We start from the raw sequence: 12,390 nt of genomic DNA, 5'->3' as shown, positions 1-12,390 counted from the left end.
CCTGTTACCTTTCAGTTAAGGTCACCATAAAAACGGAAAAAAAAAAAAAAAAAAAACGGAAAATAGGTTTACAATCACCTGACCTGCATGAAATGTTAATAGCCTCAAGGCCAGAAGATCATGTGCTAAAAATTACTATAGAATTAGACAGCAAAAAAATCCTGCTTTTCCTAAAAATCAAAATGATGTAACGCTAATCCTGTGTAATCATGAGTAAGCATCTTGTACCTTGAAAACGTTCCATGAAAGGGTATAAAACCGGTTGTCAAAAAGTAAAACACAGACTTGGCCCTATCAAGGCTAGTCTCACGTCTCTCTTTCTCTCGCCGACGCCGTTCATCCTGAGGGTACCCCCTGGATCCTGTCGAGGCTGGACCCCGGCACAAGATTGCTATCCCACCCAGCAGAAGTCCTCCAGAGGCACAGCAAGCCACAGTGAAGTGGCCTTCCCTCAGCCCGGTGTGTTGCCACCCCCTGACCAGGCAGCGGGCACCTCTGCCCCTTTGAGGTTGGGGGGACAGTGCCTCAGAGTGCCCCTGCCAGTCTCTGTGATACCCAGACCAGAAGGGTTGGCCATGCTGGTCACCAAAACCCACGCCCCTTCCCACTTCTCCAAACCCAGGTCACCAAGGGCTGCATACCTCCACATCCTTCAGGAATAGATCGAACAAAGGCCTAAGGTTCTTTCTTTTGGCCCCATCTGCTGGTCTTTACAGATGGTATCATTTGAAGCTGGGGTCTCTGCAGCCGCAGAGCAGTGGCCTCTTCTGGAAGGATACCATTCAGACTGCAGCGGCACAGCGCCCCAGGGCCAGGGAGACTCCAAAGACTCCAGGTTGGCGCATATTAGTTAGCAGTGGGACGATGAAAAGGGCTGAGACCAACAGGGGTTGCCAGGAGAGGAAGACAAAGCAGAAACACAGTCTCCAGTTTGAGAGGCAGTTCAGTTCAGTTCAGGCGCTCACCCGTGACGACTCTTCGCGACCCCATGGACTGCAGCACACCAGGGTTCCCTGTCCGTTATGAACTCCCGGAGCCTACTCAAACTCATGCACATTGAGCCGGTGATACCATCCAATCATCTCATCCTGTCTTCCCCTTCTCCTCCCGCCTTCAACCAGAACCAGAACCAAAAAGGGCTTGTGGGCTCAGGGGTCGGGGACAGCAGCCCCAGGCCCCTGAGGTTTCAGAGAGCCACACTGTCATCGGCGTTCTGCCGAGAGTCCTCTGAGATGGACTCCAACTGTAAGCAGAGTCTCTGGCGTTTCCCTCCCAAAGGAAGGGAGGGAGAAAGTACCACTCCCTGCTGTTCTCTGTACCCACACCCAAACCAGTCTGTCCCCAAAGTGAAGCTGCTCCTTCTTGATGACAGCCCAGCCCATTTCCTTATGGGTGCTCTCTCCACTTCATCCTCTTCTTTCTCCCAGTTTAGCCTTAAGGACCCAGCACTAAAGTTAGCAACCTACTCAGAACTTCCCCTGCTTTTCACTGGGGAGCAAAAGCAACCAGCACCTCCTTCGAGCCGGAATCGAACCAGCGACCTAAGGATGACCACAGGGGTCGGCTCTACAGTCCTCCGCTCTACCAGCTGAGCTATCGAAGGATGCGCGCCACCCAGCGGTCGGGGACCTTATTTTTTCTGGAAATGCGGCAACACGACACTGGGGCGCCCGAGATGAGGCCGTCCGGGCTGGTCCGAAGCCCTGTTGAAAAGACCCGTGCGTTCGCCGCCAGGACGCCGGGTGCGGGTGCGAGGACCCAGCAATCCTGCGGGGTGGCTGCGGCCCGGCCTTTGTGTCGGCCGGAATCGGGGCGGCGAGTTTCATGATGCCTCGTGTCCTCTCCGCCGTCCTTCTCTCTACAAGCGGGGACCGCGGCCTGAAAGCGGGGAAGAGGGCTAGGAGAGAGGCGGCGAAATGGATGCGCGCGTGGGGTGCAGGAGGCCGAGCCGAGGAGACGGGCACAGCGGAGCCGGCTACCAACCGCCTAGGCAGCCACCTGGGGCTCTTTAAGTGCCAAATACTCCTTTGCTTAAAATTATATTTTTTGCTGTGGCACATTGTGCCACCCTTTAAAGCCAGCATCATCTTGCCTGCATTCCGCAGGTCTCCTGTGAGTCTCCCTGCTTTCGCTCTGCCACCTTTGCGGCCAGAGTGATTTTCTCTCCTTTCCTAGGAGTGTGGGGAAGAGGGGTGGGGGTGGGGTGTGGAGGGTTTAGATGAAGCTGCTTCTCTTCTGGAAACTTCTGGTTCACTCAGACTTGAACCCTTACAAAGGTCTAGAAGACCCTCAGTTCTTGTCCCCACGCAGTCACCTCTCTCAGTTTCCGTACCACTCATATTCTTCTGTACTCACGACCTTCTTGCTTTCTCCAGACACTGCTCTAACTGACCTTTTGCTAGGGATGCTCTTCCCAGACAGCCCCATGACCAGTCCCCTCCTCCCTCCAGGCTGCTCACATTGTTACCTTCTCCAGGGAGCCTCCCCTGACTACCGAAATCAGCACAGCAAACTGCCTGCTTATAGCAATTCCCCATCTCCTTTCCTTCTTCGATTTTTTTCCCTTTTTTCATAGCTCCTAACACCTAACATACAAATTAATTTGCCTACTGTGACTATTGTCAGTTTTCTCCCACCTCCACACCCCTTTCTCTAAAATATGATATCTAAAATATTCTGCCTAAACAACTATGTTTCCATTAAAAAATAAATTATGAAAAAAATTCCTCTCTGAGAAAGTCCAACACCTGACGCAGGCCCCTGACATCCTTTTTCTGTCTTCCCTTTTTGGCCGCGCTATGCTGCATTTTAGCTCCCTGGCCAGGGTAACCCGTACCCCCCGCCTTGGGCGCTCAGTCTTAACCACTGAACCGCCAGGAAGGTCGCTGGACTGCCCTTTGTTACAGCATTCATTTAAGAGGCCTTGCAATTGTGAAGATGGTTCTCTTACAGCCCAGAGGGTCTCTCTCAAAGACTGGGAGCCATTCCTTTGAAATGTAAGCAAGAACGGTAGGGCCTGTGTCTCCCACTTTCTAAGCGAGGACGCATCCTAACTTCAGTAACTGCCGGCTGACAAACTCGGCCGGCCTGCCTCTCTACTGACCAACTCTGTGGTTTTTCACTGCCGCCTCTTCTGAGTCCCCTCGCTCTCCTCCTCCCTTTAAAACGCTCCGACCCCCTCGCCCATTTCGGAGTGGAGCTCGGTCAGCCCTTTCCCCTGCTGTCAGTATTCACTGAATAAAGTCTGCTTTCACCACGTTCTCTACGGTCCGCTGTGTTTCTCTTTGACCGAGTCAGATCGGAAAGGGCCAGAGGACACCTGGGGGGCCGCCCGGTGTGCACGCTGGGGCAGGGCACGGGGGTCGGGCGCGAGGCCCAGGGGCAAGGGTTCCCCGAGCACCGCGCTCCGGGAGCCCCCGCCTGCTGCGGTGGAGGCGACCACTCGCGCTCTCACCTGGTTTTCTCTCTGCAACAGGACCCCGGATTTTCCCTCCAGCATCACTAGGATAGGCTGCACATCCCGAAGCACTTTCGTCACTTTTACTGAAAAAGACATCGTGAATAAACATTACCACGCTTTCCTATTAAGGCGGCTTTAGCGCTTAACGTCAACCGGCAAATAGGTCTTTCCTGAGCTTTCCATAACTAGAAGATGAGTTCAGACAGGCGACGGCAAAAATGGGCTGACATTTTTTGCTGAAAGGAAGGTGAGACTAGACCCGAGCCCTGACCCACCCCCTCAACTGCGGCGCACCGCGAGCTCGCGTCTTCCCAGGTCCCCCTGGCAGCCACTCGCCCACGCGCTCCCCTCACGAGCCACCGGCGAGCCTCGGGTGGGGTTAGTAGGTCTCGCGCCCCCAGGTGGAAGAACATGACATCCGGGACATCCCGGCAAGGGGGCGTGGCGTATGCAGATGAGCGGCGCGCAGAGCCTGCTGGCCCCGCTCCCCCCGGGCCTCGGCGTCCCGCGTGTGGACACGCGGAGGTTCCTGAGGTTGTTCCCCGGGTGGGCGAGGCGGGGCCGAGGGACGCGCAGGGGCGGCGGGTGCGGAGGTGGCGCGAGGGAAGTGACCGTGCGTTTAGAGTGGGGCGAGCTGGAGGGTGCTGGGCTGTGGGTGGGCGGCAACTCATACTTACCTGGCAGGGGAGATACCATGATCACGAAGGTGGTTTTCCCAGGGCGAGGCTTATCCATTGCACTCCGGATGTGCTGACCCCTGCGATTTCCCCAAATGTGGGAAACTCGACTGCATAATTTGTGGTAGTGGGGGACTGCGTTCGCGCTTTCCCCTGAAACTTTTTCGGTTATAAGAACAGACTTTGGTTTGTCTTCATTGTTCTGACTTGAGCATTTTAAGTAGTTCTGTTAACCTTATCTATGCTTTTGTTTTGTTTACCAAACTCTAAAAAATGCAAGTACACGTAAAATACTTTTATGTTGGGTATGGGGAAAGATAAAAGGAGTTGATAGTGGTTTGGAAAGTTAAAAGGGGTAAACTACATGTGGATTTGATTTGATTTCTGCGGGTTGGTGAAGATGATTAGCGTGGTTTGGCCCTGGTGGGTTGCTCATGGGATCGTGAAGTTACGTGTACTGTTGCCCCATCGTATCTTTTTGTATGTCTCACATTTTTCTTTTTGTCCCATACTTTGCTAGGTTGTGATCGTTTCTCTTTTAACCGTGCTGATTTATTTATTTATTTATTTTTGATTTGTTATCTTGAAAGGGTTTCTTTTATTTTAAGCTTTCTAATGTGTCTGCCATCAAGTTGCTTTGATACCCCCCGCGCCCCTAGTGATATCAATTATGCTTTCGGCAACAGGAGAGAACGCCAGAGCAAAAGACTGACTTGTACTTTTGAGATATTTGAGGTGAAAAACGCAAGTCCCATGTCTATATGCAAAGAAGGTTTATCAGTGAGTGAAGATGATGAGCTTCCGTAGCAGTGGGCTTGGCTTCTCTGGAGAGGAGCGGATGGTGAACAGGTTCTAATCTGGTGCTGCAGGTATTAATAACTTGGTTGTGAGGTTTGACCGGGTTCTGTCAGTTGCCAGTCATTTGCTTGTCCTGGAGAGTTGGCGGGTAGAGAGTATCTAATACAGAGTCGTGGACAAATTCTAGGCTTTTGGAAGGGGCCCCGACGGCATTATTCCCACTCTCAAGATGTTAGCATGTGATGACAGCAAAGTCCTGTTTATGAGGCCCTTGCAAAACAGGGGACTTGTGCTTCTGATGAACTCAGAAGACCAGGCAAGACCCCGGCCATTTGCTAAGGTTTTTCATAAATGCTATATAGAGAGTCTCCTGACTGCCCAGGAAGAAACAGGAGACTGCCGTTGTAAGACGGAATCACCATCGTGATGTGGGCCTTCCTCTAGTGATAATGTTGCCCTTCCCCATCCTGGCTTCCCTGATAGCTCAGTTGGTCAAGAATCTGCCTGCAGTGTGGGAGACCTGGGTTCGATCCCTGGCTTGGGAAGATCCCCTGGAAAAAGGAAAGGCTATCCACTCCAGTATTCAGTCCTGGAGACTTCCATGGACTGCATAGTCCACGGGGTCACAGAGTCGGACACGGACTGAGTGACTCACTCACTTCACTACCCAAGTCGGTTATGGCCCAGGCTCTCTGGCATCATAGGCACTGGGACATGTGACATGTGTAATGGAAGATGAATACTAAATTAGAAAAAAAAAAAAATTCCCCTATGCAAGAAAGGGAAAGATATTTACTTCTTTCTCAAACTATTTATTCTTTTGTTTTTGTCTGTGCCAGTCTTAATTTTGGCTTGCAGGATCCTTGTTGCAGTGTGTGGGGTCTAGTTCCCTGAGTAGGATGGAACCCAGACCCCCTGAATTGGGAGTGTGGAATCTTAGCCCCTGGACCAATAGGGAAGTCCTCCCCATTTCTTAAAAAATTTGCAAATACCTGTTCTGTCCTTTTGAGATATATAGATACATAGTGTTTTTAACAGCTAAAGAAATCTTTTGTCGGTGTTGCAACCTGAGAATGTTTGTCTTGAGCCTTTGAAGCCATCTTTTGAACTGTGAACGTTAAAGAAGGTAGTTAGTGTCTCATCTCCCTCTACCTCAGGGAGTTTAGCTAAATGGTGGCTGGCTCCATGTTGTAAGGACCTGCTTGACATGGAGTTACGAGTCTTATTTCCTTTTGGATAAAGGCACATGGATGGCCTCTCCTCTCACCAGTTGAATTTAGGATGCACTGTGTAGCAAATGGTGCTGTCAAGTCCTCCTATTGAGGACAAGTTCTTGAAGACATATATGTAATGAGTTGTATCTGCCTGCTTGTGTAACAGGCAACATTCTTATTGTTATGGGGTGAATTGTGTCATTCACCCCCCGCCCCCGCCCCAAGATTCAAATGTTGAGGCCCTAACCCTCATGTGACTGTATTTGGAGACAGGGCCTTTAAGGAGGTAAATTAAGATTAAAATGAGGTCGTAAAGGTGGATTTCTAATTCAATATGACTGGTGTCCTTAATTGGAGATGTGAGGGACAGCTGTAAGCCAAGGAGAGGCCTCATGAGACAGCAAAGGTGCCCGATATCTTGGTCTTGGTTTTACAGCTCCTCGAACTGGCAAACGTTCTTATTATTCAAACCTCCCTGACAGTCCATGGTGTTTTATTACGGTAGCCCAGACTGAATGACATCCTGTCTTCGCAGTCTATTTGGTGCATATCTTGTGATGCACATTACAATGTGGTTTAGTAGTTTTTCAGTAAAAATGTTTTCTTTCTTTCTACCTTTGTGGAGAGGATTCCCTGATTTGACAGGAGATGGTATTCTCAATGGTCTGGCATCGAGGACAAGGGTTGGTTTGGCAGTTCTTGACTGAATCAGGTAAACGTCTTGTGGTCTCACAACAGTCAGATAAGAAAAGACCCTGAGTTATTTTTAAAAGTCTCCCTTTTAGGACTTCCCTGGTGGTCAAGTGGTTAAGACTCCATGCTTCCAGTGCAGGGGGCATGGGTTTGATCCCTGTTAGGGAAAGTTATGCATGCCATGTGGTGTGGCAAAAAAGAAAAAGCCCTTTTTTAGCCCTCTGCTCTTTTCAAATTCTAACTGGAGGAACCACCCACTTCAATATCAACATATTAAGTAAGCATGGATAATATAGGTTCTACAATTCTCAGGATCACTATTAGCATTGGAGGTAAAAGAAATATGTCTGTGTGTACACACACACACACACACACACACACACACACATATATAGTCACTCAGTTGTGTCCAACTCTTTGTGACCCTATGGACTGTAGCCTGCCAGGCTCCTCTGTCCATGGGATTTTCCAGGCAAGAATACTGAAGTGGGTTGCCATTTCCTTCTCCCAGGGATCTCCTCATTCCAGGAATCAAACCCAAGTCTCCTGCATTGCAGACAGGTTCTTTACTGTTTGAGCTACCTGGGAAGCCCCTGGGTGTGTATGTATGTATATATATATATATATATACACACAAACACACAACCAGATCTGTTGCAGGTCATGTCTTGCTTTTTAAAGTCTGATTTCTCCATCTGTCTCTCTCTAGTTTAGAATGGGTATGCATAGGAGAATCCAGTGTTACAGTGGCCTGAGGATGGTTCCTTTGATTTGGTTCTTTTGTGTTTGTGCAGGTTCTAAAGAAGGGCCTCATCCCAAGCAAGTGGATTATGGTACTGAAAGAATTAATATCATTCTAAGAGGAATACTAAGTAATTTTTTAGGGTAGAAGGAAAGATTGAAAACAATGGGAGAGGGATGTGAGAATGACGGTTTCTGTTTCCCAGGACTCTCTTACCCTCTTCCTCTTTTCTCTGCTGTCTCTGGGCCTCCAGCATCCCTTTATCCCTCCCAGCCTTAAATCAACTCCAGAGAAGAGGGAAAGTGGACAAAGACACAACTTCTTTAGCTGCTGTGTTCAAGAACGTGGATTTGTGTTTCTCCAGCCCAGCCTAGAGTTCACTTCATGTCAGTCCAAATTCCACCTCCAAGAGTCCCTTATGATACACACACCATGTAGTTAGGACAGCAGACATGACTCAGATGTATGATCCAGGAATAACTGAGAACTCAGATAAAACACTGTGTCCCCTCTGAAGGGCACAGGATGGAGAGCAGTCATATCAGTTACTTAGAAAAAGGCAAGCAAAAAAGGTTAGGCTGATAAATCCAGCATGGGGAAAGAAACTGATGTGTCATATCTTTTTCTTTTTTTTTTCTTGATGGGAGGTAAACCAGCCCTTCCTAATCAGATTGCCAGCAAAGCTACCCAGCCCTCAACTCTCCTTATCCCCCTGCAAAACAATAGGATCCACATGCCCTTCTCACCAGCTGATATTCACCATTTACAGGCTGCTTTTTCTGTGCCCTAGGAAAGACCCAGGCAAATTTGCAGAAGTATTCCACAGCGTGCTCTCAGGTACCAGCCCTGCTTGTGGGGGTGTGTGCTGGCTGCAGCAGGGAGCCAGAAGACAGGGGCTTTGATGGAGGAACGCTGTGGGGACCCAGTGACCCGCCACACAGAGTACTCTTGACCAAGGGAAGTCAGCCTTCATGACTGGGGCAGAACTAAGATCTTTAAAGAACCATCCAGACCGTGTCAGTGGGTATTCCTAAAGCCTTTCCTGCCAAAGGTAAGCTGGGAGAAATTACAGCACTGTACCCAGAAGAGCTGTATCCCCACGGATTTCCGTCAGCAGTTTGATGATTGAAATGTCTCAGCAGGTGTTGGTATAGATCCAGGTGCAGATCAGATTTGCTGTTATGTCTAACCTTTGGTCTCAGCTCTCTTACGGATGGACCATCCAGACTCCAAACCATATTGTGTCAAGAACTTTTCCTTGGCCTAATATAGCCCTGTCTTTTCTCATAGATACTGGTTCTACTTTTCAATTTCTTGGAAATGTTCTACTTTCCATCTGGTGATAGTGTAGTAGAAACTGTTGGTTTTTTGGGCGACCTTTCTACTTGTTCCTTTTCCTCCATGGTTCTCATGTAGAACAAGCTCTCTGACTTGAGAAACATGTATTCTTATTTTCTCCTTTTAACCTACTGGGGAGACCTACTGTGCATATTAAAGGCTATCATGCCCTGTGCTATAGATGCCATGTTGGTGGAGCTCCTTGGAGAAAAAGGCCCCTAATTTGGTAACTATGTACCTCCTGAAAGAAGATGGCCAAGAGTGACTATCTAAAAAGAAAAAAAAAAAAAGAAAAAAAGAGTGACTATCTCATATTGCCCTGGAAAAGCCCTCCAAACAGAGACGAATCCATGTATGGAGCTGGGCCTTAGCAAATAATGACACATTTTTAGTTTGAGATAGAGAACAATTAACAAAACTTGACAATCAAATTAAGAAGAAAAAAGAGGAAAAAAAGAAAAAAGAATTTTATTGTAGTCAAACTGAGGACTATAACCCAGGATAAGCTCTGAGAAAGAAGTTGAAGGCACAGTCACATATATTTTTCAGAACAAAGGATCACACATCAAAATAACTTACTGACATTTTACATAAAGTTCACCAAAGATTCATAGTTCAGGTTGCTCATTTTACATAAAGTTCACCAAAGATTCATAGTTCAGGTTGCTCCTGCTGCTACTGCTACGTCACTTCAGTAGTGTCTGACTCTTCGAGACCCCATGGACTGCAGCCTACCAGGCTCCTCTGCCCATGGGATTTTCCAGGCAAGAGTACTAGAGTAGGGTGCCATTGCCTTCTCCGACAGTTCAGGTTAAGCATATACAAATCAACAGCAAGCCACCATGCCCTTTGACACAGATGGGAAAGAATGCCAATCTTCCGAGAAGTTACATCTCTGTTGTCAGAAAAAAGGGAGAAAAAAATTGACACTTAAATTTTCTGGAATAACTGACATTGGAACTGAGCTGTACTGAAAAGGTAATGATTCCTTCAGTTACATGCTTCCAGTCAATGCCACTTCGCACTCTCAGACATGGTTTGTATTTAAGTCGAACAACTGTCATTGGTGATTATTGGCAGGGCAAAAGCAAGACCACTTCCATTACTTTTTATAATATCAAAGTAAATCTAACTTGAATCCATGTACTCAAGCGCTAAATTTGACTCAAAACAATTTTAATTGGAGTACAATGTTGTGTCAGTCTACTGTACAGCAAAATGACTTTTCTATATAAAATTTAAAATATATACTTGCTTCAGTCAATATAAGTACTTGACTTAAATATAAGACGTTAACTCTAAAAGCTGACTTAAATAAAACCCAGCATTCAAAAAACTAAGATCATGGCATCCAGTCCCATCACTTCAGGGGAAATAGATGGGGGAAAAGTGGAAACAGTGACAGATTTTATTTTCTTGGGCTCCAAAATCGCTGGAGATGGTAACTGAAGCCACAAAATTAAAACGTTTGCTCCTTGGAAGGAAAGAGCAAATAACAAACCTATGACAAACCTAGACAGCGTATTTAGAAGCTGAGACATCACTTTGTTGACAAAGGTCTGGATAGTCAAAGCTGAGACATCACTTTGTTGACAAAGCTGTGTTTTTGCCCCCTAGGCATTTATAGATGTGGGAATTAAACCATGAGAAAAACCAAGCGCCAAAGAACTGATGATGCTTTCTAACTGTGCTGATAGAGAATATTCTTGAGAATCTCTTGGACCGAAAGGAGATCAGACTAAGACTAGTCAAACCCCAAAAATGTTAATTCGAAATATTCATTGGAAAGGCTAATGTTGAAGCTCCAATACTTTGTCCACGTGATGTAAACAGCGGACTCATCCATAAAGAACCTGATAAGATGCCGGGAAAGATGGAGAGCAAGAGAAGAGAACGGGGCCACAAAAAATGAGATACCAATTCCATAAACAAAAAAATTTCAGCAAATCACGTCAAGAAACAGAGAACTACCCGTAACCCGCAGAACACTAATTAAAAAAACCCACAACTATATCAAATTTCAAGTAGCTCGAAAACTGCAATGTTACACGTTGTATTAAAACACACTTTTTCAGCAGAACTTAAAGAAAAAACAGCTTATAGGAAAACCAAAACAACATGTAAATGGCTATATCTACCTTTATGTAACAGCAAATATCAGGGGAAAGCGCGAACGCAGTCCCCCACTACCACAAATTATGCAGTCGAGTTTCCCACATTTGGGGAAATCGCAGGAGTCAGCACATCCGGAGTGCAATGGATAAGCCTCGCCCTGGGAAAACCACCTTCGTGATCATGGTATCTCCCCTGCCAGGTAAGTATGAGTTGCCGCCCACCCACCGCCCAGCACCCTCCAGCTCGCCCCACTCTAAACGCACGGTCACTTCCCTCGCGCCACCTCCGCACCCGCCACCCCTGCGCGTCCCTCGGCCCGGCCTCGCCCACCCGGGGAACAACCTCAGGAACCTCCGCGTGTCCACACGCGGGACGCCGAGGCCAGGGGGGGAGCGGGGCCAGCAGGCTCTGCGCGCCGCTCATCTGCATACGCCACGCCCCCTTGCCGGGATGTCCCGGATGTCATGTTCTTCCACGTGGGGGCGCGAGACCTACTAACCCCACCCGAGGCTCGCCGGTGGCTCGTGAGGGGAGCGCGTGGGCGAGTGGCGGCCAGTCGGGGGGGACCTGGGAAGACGCGAGCTCGCGGTGCGCCGCAGTTGAGGGGGTGGGTCGGGGCTCGGGTCTAGTCTCACCTTCCTTTCAGCAAAAAATGTCAGCCCATTTTTGCCCTCGCCTGTCTGAACTCATCTTCTAGTCATGGAAAGCTCAGGAAAGACCTATTTGCCGGTTGACGTTAAGCGCTAAAGCCGCCTTAATAGGAAAGCGTGGTAATGTTTATTCACGATGTCTTTTTCAGTAAAAGTGACGAAAGTGCTTCGGGATGTGCAGCCTATCCTAGTGATGCTGGAGGGAAAATCCGGGGTCCTGTTGCAGAGAGAAAACCAGGTGAGAGCGCGAGTGGTCGCCTCCACCGCAGCAGGCGGGGGCTCCCGGAGCGCGGTGCTCGGGGAACCCTTGCCCCTGGGCCTCGCGCCCGACCCCCGTGCCCTGCCCCAGCGTGCACACCGGGCGGCCCCCCAGGTGTCCTCTGGCCCTTTCCGATCTGACTCGGTCAAAGAGAAACACAGCGGACCGTAGAGAACGTGGTGAAAGCAGACTTTATTCAGTGAATACTGACAGCAGGGGAAAGAGCTGACCGAGCTCCACTCCGAAATGGGCGAGGGGGTCGGAGCGTTTTAAAGGGAGGAGGAGAGCGAGGGGACTCAGAAGAGGCGGCAGTGAAAAACCACAGAGTTGGTCAGTAGAGAGGCAGGCCGGCCGAGTTTGTCAGCCGGCAGTTACTGAAGTTAGGATGCGTCCTCGCTCAGAAAGTGGGAGACACAGGCCCTACCGTTCTTGCTTACATTTCAA

At 48.7% G+C, this 12,390-nt stretch overlaps 3 non-coding genes across 3 annotated transcripts; 1 reads left to right on the top strand and 2 right to left on the bottom strand.

The window, feature by feature from the left end:
* Positions 1–1,513: 1,513 nt before the first annotated feature.
* On the bottom strand, positions 1,514–1,603 carry TRNAY-GUA (transfer RNA tyrosine (anticodon GUA)). Its single transcript is given in 2 exon segments — positions 1,514–1,549; positions 1,567–1,603. It is a non-coding gene; the product is annotated as a tRNA-Tyr (tRNA).
* Positions 1,604–4,129: 2,526 nt separating this feature from the next.
* Positions 4,130–4,293, top strand: LOC136147653 (U1 spliceosomal RNA). The gene has a single exon (XR_010659312.1). It is a non-coding gene; the product is annotated as a U1 spliceosomal RNA (small nuclear RNA).
* A 6,787-nt stretch (positions 4,294–11,080) lies between these two features.
* LOC136147676 (U1 spliceosomal RNA) lies at positions 11,081–11,244 on the bottom strand. Its single transcript, XR_010659333.1, has one exon. It is a non-coding gene; the product is annotated as a U1 spliceosomal RNA (small nuclear RNA).
* Positions 11,245–12,390: the final 1,146 nt, after the last annotated feature.

This window comes from Muntiacus reevesi, chromosome 15, assembly GCF_963930625.1.
Source record: "Muntiacus reevesi chromosome 15, mMunRee1.1, whole genome shotgun sequence".
NCBI classification, from domain to species: domain Eukaryota; kingdom Metazoa; phylum Chordata; class Mammalia; order Artiodactyla; family Cervidae; genus Muntiacus; species Muntiacus reevesi.
This window is presented reverse-complemented; position numbering and strand designations above follow the sequence as displayed.